General features: G+C 46.0%; 1 long non-coding RNA gene across 1 annotated transcript; it reads left to right on the plus strand.

Moving 5' to 3' along the window:
• The first annotated feature begins 2467 nt into the window (after positions 1-2467).
• On the plus strand, positions 2468-5264 carry LOC126990007 (uncharacterized). The gene is made up of 3 exons (XR_007743941.1): positions 2468-2523; positions 3899-4014; positions 5116-5264. It is a non-coding gene; the product is annotated as an uncharacterized LOC126990007 (long non-coding RNA).
• Positions 5265-11158: the final 5894 nt, after the last annotated feature.

An 11158-nucleotide genomic window follows, 5' to 3' on the forward strand; every position in this document is an offset into this window, starting at 1 on the left:
CAATGTCAGGGGTTGGCCGCAGGTTGACCAATCACATCCCGCACGGGCCGCACTCACGCGCGCGCACCGCCCATTCCACCAAGTCCCTGTTCTCTGCCTCCACCGTTGTGCCCCACGCCGCCGCTGCCTCCACGGCATAACCATCATTACTCAATCCTCTCGTCCACCTCATCTCCGCGTGAAGGGCGCCGGTAACAGCTGTGTATCCTTAAGTGAGGGATTGGGGGAGGAGGGAGGAACTGAGCGCGCGCGGAATATGGCGCCATGCGCTAGGACCCATATCATGGAGGTAGACCCATATGGCCTGGTACAGCACATTATCCTGCCTAACAACTCCGCCCTCCTTTCTCGTGTGTCCAAATGAAAGGGTTAACAGAATCTCACTTTCATGCTAGCCTTGTATCGCCAGACGGCGCTTTCAAACTTTGCTGGCTGTCAAAACTTCATACTCAGTTCGCATGAGTAGTCTGTGAGTCGGAAGATGGGTCCCCATGCACCATGGTGATATATTTTTCTCACTTACATTTTGCGTACTCAAGATTGATATTAACAAAGATTTTATGTTGCGCCCCCAAAAATCTCGCCTCTAAAGTCTAGAGTGTTTGCGGATGGTGGTAGAAACCTAACTCGCTTATAATGTGCTGCAGCTATAATACGGAATGTGTGTCGTCGGCTGTAGGCATGTATGCAGGCATGAATACGGGGGTGGGGAGCCAGATGGCAGGCCCCCAAAAAAAAAAATGTCAGGGATAACTAAAATATTTGAAATACACATAAATTGAGAAACATAAAATATATTTAGGATACCTAAAGCTGAGAGCTGTAGGGGAGCGAAATGACGCGCTAGATAGCTCTGGACGCTGTCCTCAAACTTAAAACTCCTCCTCTATAGAGGTTCCTTAGGCTTTACTATGGAGGTGGACGGGATGCTCAGGCAAGATTTTATTTTTCGGTGTCTGATGTAATTTTCACTCCTACAGGAGGGCCAGGGCACAACAGGCACATGCCCAGGGACCACTGGCTCTTGCCGTTTACCTCGTCTAACGTCTGCTATACCGTATAGGGCCCGTAGTACATACATGCCCAGGCGGGAGTGTCGGACATTACCCATCACTAAAATGTCCACTCTGAGAGAATCAAAACGAAAACGGGTACCTTTCTCTTTTCTGGAACTCAAGTTTTCTTTATATATTTTCAGTCTTTAAGTTACGGAATCGTATATTGAATATTATAGGCAAGATTTAAGGCCTGGAAAAATCTTTGTGACCTCATTCCTCATACCTTGAGCAGAAAGTAGGTTTTAGTGAGGCACTTTCATCCTTCGGCATTTCGAGGAAATAAGAAGACTTCCTTGCTGTGCGCGCCCAGACCTCACAGTAAGGTTTGGCAAAATCGTTTCCCGCACGCTGAAAAGCCTTGGATTGGACGTGGCCAAAGTGCGGGGACTTGGTTTCGATGGAGCAAAGTGCCATGATGGGAAAATTCAAGGTGTGCCGCGGTACTCATGAAGTACCACCCTGGCAAAGCCAAATCCACTGCTTTAACCCACCGGCAGAATCTGTAGTGCTGACGAAGGCATGTGACGTCAAGGCGGTGAAGATCGCTCTTCAAACACTGACCGAGGTGTATAACCGTTCATTCTTGGAATATGGGCTCTCTCCGCTTCACAGAGGTTTATCAAACACCTCGGCCAGCGCAGCTGTTCCCTGTGCCCTGGTGGATTGAGGAGGCGTGACGCGTGCTGGTTTCGTTGAACTACGCCTGTCATCATGCTATAGGAAGAACCAGCGCCACCGCTGAGCTCCTTCTCATCGCCATAGTGTTTGCTTTCTCGTTGGACTGGTTGGCAGTGGAGTGTATATTGGCGCATGTCTCGAGCAGAGGCCAAACTCTTCAGAAAGATGAGCTAAGATTCGTATCCTCGAGAGCTATTAACTTTACTCTTAAAGTTACTATCAAAGTTAATAGTTTCAAATTATTAAGAGTAAAAGCTATCCTCGTCAACTTTGAGTGTAAGTATTAGCAAATCCTGGCTACTATTATCTTCTTCTTCTTCTTCTTTATGGCGGGCTCGTTGCTAAGGACGCCTCCGTGCAAAACGTAAACATCCGACATGAATTAAGTATATATTTCAAAAGAAAAATAAAGAAAAGATGTATAAATGTACAACAGAAACATAATAAATGGCAAACACAAGAAAATACTGAGTTTTGTGGCAGATAGAAGCAGCCTCCAAGGCTGTTTTTACTCCGTCACTCGTCAATGCCCGTATCTCCCCGCCTGCGTCACGACTTGCTCTGCTGAAATTACCGCACCATAACCACGTCATCTGCCCCAATGAGCATATCTATGGGCCGGAGAACCAGCGCAGAAAAGGAGTAAGTTTAATTGGTCGCCAGATGAAACGGTCTTCTTACATCAAACTCAAGAAAAAATACGTACAATCAGAGGGTGTTATGGGAAGAGCATCACCCCTGAGGATAAGAAGAGAGCGTGGACTGAAGTGGCAGAAGCTGTAACAAGGTTGGTAATCACATAGTCATGCTTCAGTTAGCTTACAAACTAACCTAACCTAATCAAGTGGGTATTTTTTACATAATAACACAACCACTGACCTTCCAAACAGAACATACCTTTTCATTCTGTATCTGAATAGTTTCATTATGACCATTTCTGCCACAACCCCCTCTCCCTCAACAACCTAACATAGCTAAACCTAACCATGCCAAACCTGCCCTGTCCGACCGAACACATCCTAACTTAACATGCCAAGTTTGTTGGGGGGTAAGAGGGGGTTGGTATAGATAGTTAAGGCATATTTGACCTTTTTTTATTCTTTATTATTTTTCATTTGTTTATTATTTTTTTTATTGGGGGCGGGGGGGGGTGATGCTAGGCATGTCAGACTATGGACACTTTTACAAATACTTTATGTCAAGACTATATGGGAATAGGTAGGTTTCGTGAGAATGGTAAAGTAAGATTAAAATAGTATATTTATAGCATTGGTCAAACAGATTATGGTGATATAATGTTAGATTGGAATGTACTCAAGATAATGAGATTAAGGTTAACGCTTTTATTTTGTTTGTTACATATTCACACGTTCATGATTCAAGTAACTTGCAAACTAACCTAACCTCGTCAAATGGGTATTTTTGTATACAAACACAACCACAGAGTTTCCAAACATAACATACTTTTTCCTACTCCTCCACGTGAATAGCATCATCATGACCATTACTTCTGCAACCCCACTCCCTCAACAATCTAACATAACTAAACCAACTCCTGCTAAACCTCTCCAACCAAACACGTCCTAACCTAACATGGTAGGTCCCCAAGTTTGTTAGGGTGGAAAGGGGGTTAGTATAAGAGAGTCAAGTCATATTTACCTGTTATTTTATTTATCCCTTATTTAGATTATTTTTGGGGGGTGGGTGGGTTGGGCATGCCAGACTCTCAACACTTTTACAAGTATTTTATGTTAAGACTATATCGGAATAGATAGATTTGATGAGAATGGTAAAGTAAGATTAAAATATTATTTTGATAGCATTGGTCAAACAGTTTCTGGTGATATAATGTTAGGTTAGAAGTACTCAAAAGAATGGAATTAAGATTAATGCTTTGAATTTTTTTGTGTAGCTGTATTGTGTAATATCATCCTACTTAGAGAAAAGCATTTTAGAAAAGTAGGTAATGAAAAGTAGTATTTATGGCCATGTTCATAACAACTAAAACGTTAATGTCTTATGATGCATGTAAATAAAATACCGGTACTGATTTAGCTTTCCATCACAGCATGTATTACATGTTATTGGAGAAGGTATGGGAAATAAACAGCATGCCATAGTGAAACGATTAAGAAACTTGCTTCACATTTATACCCTGACAGTGCCTTCCCTGGGAGTGGACCCCGTACGCAGGATGACTGTGAGAGGCGTTGGTACAACGTACAACAAAAATCAAAGCCTCGCATTGCCAAGTGCAAGAATGAGCAGCGGCAGACTGGTAATTTTTTTAGTTGTTATGTCTTGATATGTAAAACTTGTATTAGTTAGTTTTTTATGTGCTCACAGAATGCAGCTATACTGGCCACAATGCCGTTATTTCAGCTTAAAGTTAATAAGTCCATAGCTGTGAACCGTATATTTTATATATAAATTTTTTTGATGTTCATCTGTCAATGACTATCAATCTATCGAAATACCTTGGCTGTCTTCCCCCAATGAAGGGTGGTAGCCAAGACAGGCACACACACTCACACACCCACACTCATGTACACCACTCTCTCAGCTGCACAGCCCCTGAGGGAGTAAAAAAGGCCCTCACTGTATGGGGGATTAGCTGCACAGTTCAGACAGGGAACTTCCACACCAAGGCCTCACAGCATACACTGGTTTGCCCCTGCCCCTTCATAACAATGACATTTCCCTCAGCACCTGAGTGCCCCACACGTGTGGCACCACAGATACGCAGACATTAACTGTGGTAGATAAACTGGTGGATGACATCATAGGCTGCTCGTCTCATGTATTTGAAGGGGTACCAGAGCCACTCAGCATTGACACGGCTGATGATGTGTTAGGGATAGGACAGCAGCAACAGTCAAGCACCAGTGAAATATTGACTGGCCTGTATGTTTTGGGGAAAAAACTTTTATATTCTCATTAAAACAATTTATTAATCACTCATAAATTCATATTCTTTGTAGATACACACTTTATCAGTCAATTATTTTACAACCAATAACAAATAGTGGAATATTTCTGTTAATAAGTAATATTTCACCTTTAAGACCCTTTTTCTTCAACTACGTACCTATTTAACCCATCCGCTACGATTGGCATGGATTTGGCTTCCACTGCTAGCCTGGTCACATAATAGTCCCAGGTCTTTCTCTGCCTCTGCGGTGGATAGTGGAGTGTTTCCCATGTGGTATTGGTATGCTGGATAACCCTCCCAAGGTGCAGGACTACATTTTCTTCACTGAATTGTAGCAGCCACTATTTGTTCCATTTCTGTAGTTTGGTGACGGTTTCTTGCAGGAAATCCACAGTTAAGGGTTGTTACATGCATTAATCATGACTAATATATGACGCTTTTTTTCAGCCCCGCTGCTGTATTGCTAGAGACCATCCCAGCACATTGTTCATTACTTGTGGAAAATATACCATCAGCTGCTCCGGCAACAGCCACTGCTTCATCATCTGCTGGCCCAATGACACCAGCCACTGCTTCATCATCTGCTGGCCCAATGACACCAGCCACTGCTTCATCATCTGCTGGCCCTATGACACCTGCCACTGCTTCATCATCTGCTGGCCCAATGACACCAGCCACTGCTTCATCATCTGCTGGCCCAATGACACCAGCCACTGCTTCAACATCTGCTGGCCCAATGACACCAGCCACTGCTTCATCATCTGCTGGCCCAATGACACCAGCCACTGCTTCATCATCTGCTGGCCCAATGACACCTGCCACTGCTTCATCATCTGCTGGCCCAATGACACCAGCCACTGCTTCATCATCTGCTGGCCCAATGACACCAGCCACTGCTTCATCATCTGCTGGCCCAATGACACCAGCCACTGCTTCATCATCTGCTGGCCCAATGACACCAGCCACTGCTTCATCATCTGCTGGCCCAATGACACCAGCCACTGCTTCATCATCTGCTGGCCCAATGACACCAGCCACTGCTTCATCATCTGCTGGCCCAATGACACCAGCCACTGCTTCATCATCTGCTGGCCCAATGACACCAGCCACTGCTTCATCATCTGCTGGCCCAATGACACCAGCCACTGCTTCATCATCTGCTGGCCCAATGACACCAGCCACTGCTTCATCATCTGCTGGCCCTGACACCTGCCACTGCTTCATCATCTGCTGGCCCAATGACACCTGCCACTGCTTCATCATCTGCTGGCCCAATGACACCAGCCACTGCTTCATCATCTGCTGGCCCAATGACACCTGCCACTGCTTCATCATCTGCTGGCCCAATGACACCAGCCACTGCTTCATCATCTGCTGGCCCAATGACACCTGCCACTGCTTCATCATCTGCTGGCCCAATGACACCTGCCACTGCTTCATCATCTGCTGGCCCAATGACACCTGCCACTGCTTCATCATCTGCTGGCCCAATGACACCAGCCACTGCTTCATCATCTGCTGGCCCAATGACACCAGCCACTGCTTCATCATCTGCTGGCCCAATGACACCTGCCACTGCTTCATCATCTGCTGGCCCAATGACACCTGCCACTGCTTCATCATCTGCTGGCCCAATGACACCTGCCACTGCTTCATCATCTGCTGGCCCAATGACACCTGCCACTGCTTCATCATCTGCTGGCCCTATGACACCAGCCACTGCTTCATCATCTGCTGGCCCGCTGACACCAGCCACTGCTTCATCATCTGCTGGCCCAATGACACCTGCCACTGCTTCATCATCTGCTGGCCCAATGACACCAGCCACTGCTTCATCATCTGCTGGCCCTATGACACCTGCCACTGCTTCATCATCTGCTGGCCCAATGACACCAGCACTGCTTCATCATCTGCTGCCCAATGACACCAGCCACTGCTTCATCATCTGCTGGCCCAATGACACCTGCCACTGCTTCATCATCTGCTGGCCCAATGACACCTGCCACTGCTTCATCATCTGCTGGCCCAATGACACCAGCCACTGCTTCATCATCTGCTGGCCCAATGACACCTGCCACTGCTTCATCATCTGCTGGCCCAATGACACCAGCCACTGCTTCATCATCTGCTGGCCCAATGACACCTGCCACTGCTTCATCATCTGCTGGCCCAATGACACCTGCCACTGCTTCATCATCTGCTGGCCCAATGACACCAGCCACTGCTTCATCATCTGCTGGCCCAATGACACCTGCCACTGCTTCATCATCTGCTGGCCCAATGACACCTGCTACTGCCAGGGATGACAATGAAGCTGCTCCACCACAGTCACCACCTACTTCATCGGAGTTAAGAGATGCATTTCATAGGGCAGCAGTATAATTTTTTGATGCTGGGGCTGAATATTACTGCCTCAAGGCTATGATTTTATCACTTTTTTTTTATTACTGAGGAAGTTGGGGTGGAAGGGGTGATAAATAATCTGTGCTGTTTTTCGACAGAAATGGTTAGCAAATTCATTCAAAGCACAAAACTTTCCAGAAAAAAAATTGTGTGCCATTGTGAGTGGGTTCACTTGAGATTGGGCTCCAATACGCCTCTGTGGTCTAGTGGTCAGCATGCCTGGCTTCTACGCGGGCCCGGGTTCGAATCCCGGCCTGGGCAGTCGGCGTGCAGCTCACCCAGCTGATCATCCTCCCTCTCGGGCTGGTCGATAAATGACTACCTGGGGAAACTGTGGTAACCCGGATGTCACACTGGCCCTGTGTCCCGGGGTAATGGGCTCCCTCCCACCACAGGCTCAAGGGCCAATGTTACAGAGATGAGCACCGAGGCCACGCGCTGCTACAGCGTATGCCCCAACTTTACCTTTACCTTTATTGGCTCGACTGATAGACATTGTATGTCGAAGGTCACTGGCTCAATCACCACAGCCAGCACTCTCTAACTTGGATTTTTCCGAGTTCCCTAGAGCCTAGATTAATTTCTCGGTGTTCAATGAGGAGATTTGCACCGGCACCCAGTCATGGGTGTAACAAGATACGTTGTTACAATCAGGGCGTCATTTGGACTTCAAAAGTGGGAGGGACGTTAGCGCTGACAGATTTATATATATATATATATATATATATATATATATATATATATATATATATATATATATATATATATATATATATATATATATATATATATATATATATATATATATATATATATATATATATATATTTACCATCATTAGCTTATAACACCTTCAGGCACCGATCATATTTGCATTTTATGTAGTCTGTGATGCAGACAGGATATTTATTAGCACCTAATTAGACTCATGCTGCTCTCCAGTGCTCTCTGATGCACTCACAATCAAAGATGTTGTGTACCTCTATGGTAGCATTGAGTATTCTTAGGTCACTTGGTAAAGTGTTCACCTAGGTCCGACCCAAGCTGACAACATAAGCCTAAGCGTGTTTGCAAGCTGAGTGCTTAGAATATTGGCATAATAATAAAAAGATGCTGAAAACTGGATTCCACTACTTTATTGAATATATGAATAATTATATACTGAATTTGTAATGGAGCCAAGATAAAAAAAATTATGTTTTTCAGTGGTCATACCATGATCTCATGAAAATAAATATGTTGACATATATAATTAATTACTACGTATTTTGTTATGATGACTATTGCACATTAATACCATAGCTTTGAATCCAGTGATGAATATCTTCAAGCAAGACACAAATAGCAACAGATTGGTTGGGCGAGGAAGTCCGGTGGCCATGTTGATATGGGTCTGGGTCTGGGATTCACTATTAACTTTACTATTAAGTGTTTAGAAGTCCTCGCCAGCACTCCCAAGTTGATACCAAAGTTAATAGTAGGTATTAGGCTAATAGTTGTTGAGGATACACTTTGAGAGTGAAGTTAATACTAAAGTCGAAAGTTAATACCAAGTTTAGTATTAATAGTTGTCGAGGATACGGGCCCTGGACATAACTTCGCGCCACCTGATCGACGTGCGCCACAGATCTATCCACTACTGCGTCTGATAACTTGGGGAAGAAGACACTGTGCAAGGAGGAGGGAAAGGAGGAGGAAGAGGAGGAGGAGGGAGATGAGGAGGAAGATGAGGAGGAAGATGAGGAAGAGCAGAAAGAGGTGGAAAAGAAGACGGAGGGAAGAGACGGAAGAAGAGAAGGTTAAGGAGGAAGAGAAAGAGGAGGACGAGGAGGAGGACGAGGAGAAAGGGGGAGGAGAAAATTAAGTGAGTAGATTGATAGTTCAACAGAAACAGACACCTTGATATTAGAGAGAGAGAGAGAGAGAGAGAGGAGAGAGAGAGAGATGCAGCAGGTGTTGGTGGTGGTGATGGTAGTTGATGGGGGTGTTATGTCCTTTTGTTGGTGGTGGTGGTAGTGGTGATGGTGGTTGTGACGTTTTTTTTTTTTTTTTTTTCCACAAAGGAGACAGCTCAAGGGCACACAAAAAAAGAAAACAATAATAAAAAAAGCCCGCTGCTCGCTGCTCCCAAAAAAGAATCAAAAGAGGTGGCCGAAAGAAAGGTCAATTTCGGGAGGAGAGGTGTCCTGATACCCTCCTTTTGAAAGAGTTTAAGTCGTAAGCAGGAGTAAATACATATGAAGGAAGATTGTTCCAGAGTTTACCAGGATGAGGGATGAAAGAGTGAAGATGCTGGTTTACTCTTGCATAAGGGGTTTGGACAGTATAGGGATGAGCATGAGTAGAAAGTCGTGTGCAACGGGGCCGCGGGAGGGGGGGAGGCATGCAGTTAGCAAGCTCAGAAGAGCAGTCAGCGTGGATTGATTGATTGATTTAAATTAGGCGCCGCAACAGCCAGGGTCATATGGCGCCGCATTCAATGAGTAAAAAAAAGAAATAAAAAAAAAATAAAAAGACCAAAAGAAGGAAACTAAAAAAGGTAAACTAAGAGCAAAGCCAAACAAAACGAGACGAAACAAGTCACACAGAAAACGGTCATAACTCATGGAGAAGGCCAGCCTTATCAATAAAGAGAAGTACCTCATGTCAGGAAAGGCATCTCCCCAGCATCCGCGAGAGACGGAATGATCCGTTTTCTCCCCGACACTGCGACAGGTATCGCACTCGCAGGTCCCCCACACGGGGGCACTCGACCAGCAAGTGCCGCACGGTCAGGGGAACCAAGCAGTCATCACAATAAGGCTGCACCCCCCGGGACATGAGGTAACCATGTGTTAGACGCGTATGACCCGTCCGAAGACGGCTCAAGGCTGTCTGCGAGCGACGGTCACGGACACTTTCGTATGACCAAGGACGAGACACAGTCCTGGTAATCTCTCCCATTTTGGGAGTCGCACCCCGAGCATTCCACCTCTCCTGCCAACTGGCAAGAATTGCCTTGCGAATCTCTGGAAACATATCTGTACATGGGACAGCACTAGGGTGGGGGGCAGCTCCAGCTGCTGCCTCCCTTGCAAGTCCATCAGCTCGTTCGTTCCCGTGTACGCCAACGTGTCCTGGAACCCAACAAAACCCAACGCGATATCCCCTGTTGCTGAGCAAATACAGCCACTCGAGAGCAGATAAAACTAGGGGATTAACAGAGGGAGTAAAGGAGCCCAGCGCAGAAAGAGCGCTACGAGAATCACTGAAGATCATAAAAGAGTCCACAGGAAGCGTAAAAATAATCTGTAAATAGAGGACTATTGCAGACAGCTCTGCAGTAAATACAGAAGCAACAGAAGAAAGACTACCTCCCCGACAGAAGGAGGGGAAGACAACACCAAAGCCAACTCCAGCATCCAGTTTAGAGCCATCAGTAAAGACAGGGATGGAGTCCGAGTGTTCAGTGAAATGCTCTAAAAATAAGGATCGGAACGCATATGGCGGTAAATCCCTCTTACTATTTATAGTGGGAGAACACACGGATACACCGGGGAACTGCCAGTATCCAACCCTAGGTACTCGATAAGGGCAGATAGGAATGGGAGGGAAAGACAACGGTGTCATGGCAGACGCTACCCGAAACACAAAAGGTTTAGGGAGACTAGGTCGCTCATCATATGCAGGCGAACGGGAATCCCGCAAAATTGACACACAAGGAACTGATTCTGGAAGGTGTTGGACGCGGAACCAGCAACGGAATAGAGAGGACTGGCGTCTCAAATCCAGAGGCAGGACGCCAGCATCCACGAGGAGGCTAGGTATCGGTGAAGACCGGAATGCACCAGTAGCCAAGCGGACCCGGCATGATGTACTGAGTCCTACACGCGTAGGCGAGCTTCCTTGGCGGAGGAGTATACCTCGCAGCCATATTCCAACTTGGAAAGGATGAGTGTTCTGTGGAGGACGAGTAACGTGTCCCTGTCTGCACCCAAGAGGTATGAGGTAAATCACGAAGGAGGGCAGGGCTTTCTGACAAGCCGCCTTTACGTAACGTAAATGAGGCACCCAGGTTAGGCGGCTATCAAATAAAAGACCGAGGTAA

The sequence above is a fragment of the Eriocheir sinensis genome, unplaced genomic scaffold (assembly GCF_024679095.1).
Source record: "Eriocheir sinensis breed Jianghai 21 unplaced genomic scaffold, ASM2467909v1 Scaffold1408, whole genome shotgun sequence".
Taxonomy (NCBI): Eukaryota; Metazoa; Arthropoda; class Malacostraca; order Decapoda; family Varunidae; genus Eriocheir; species Eriocheir sinensis.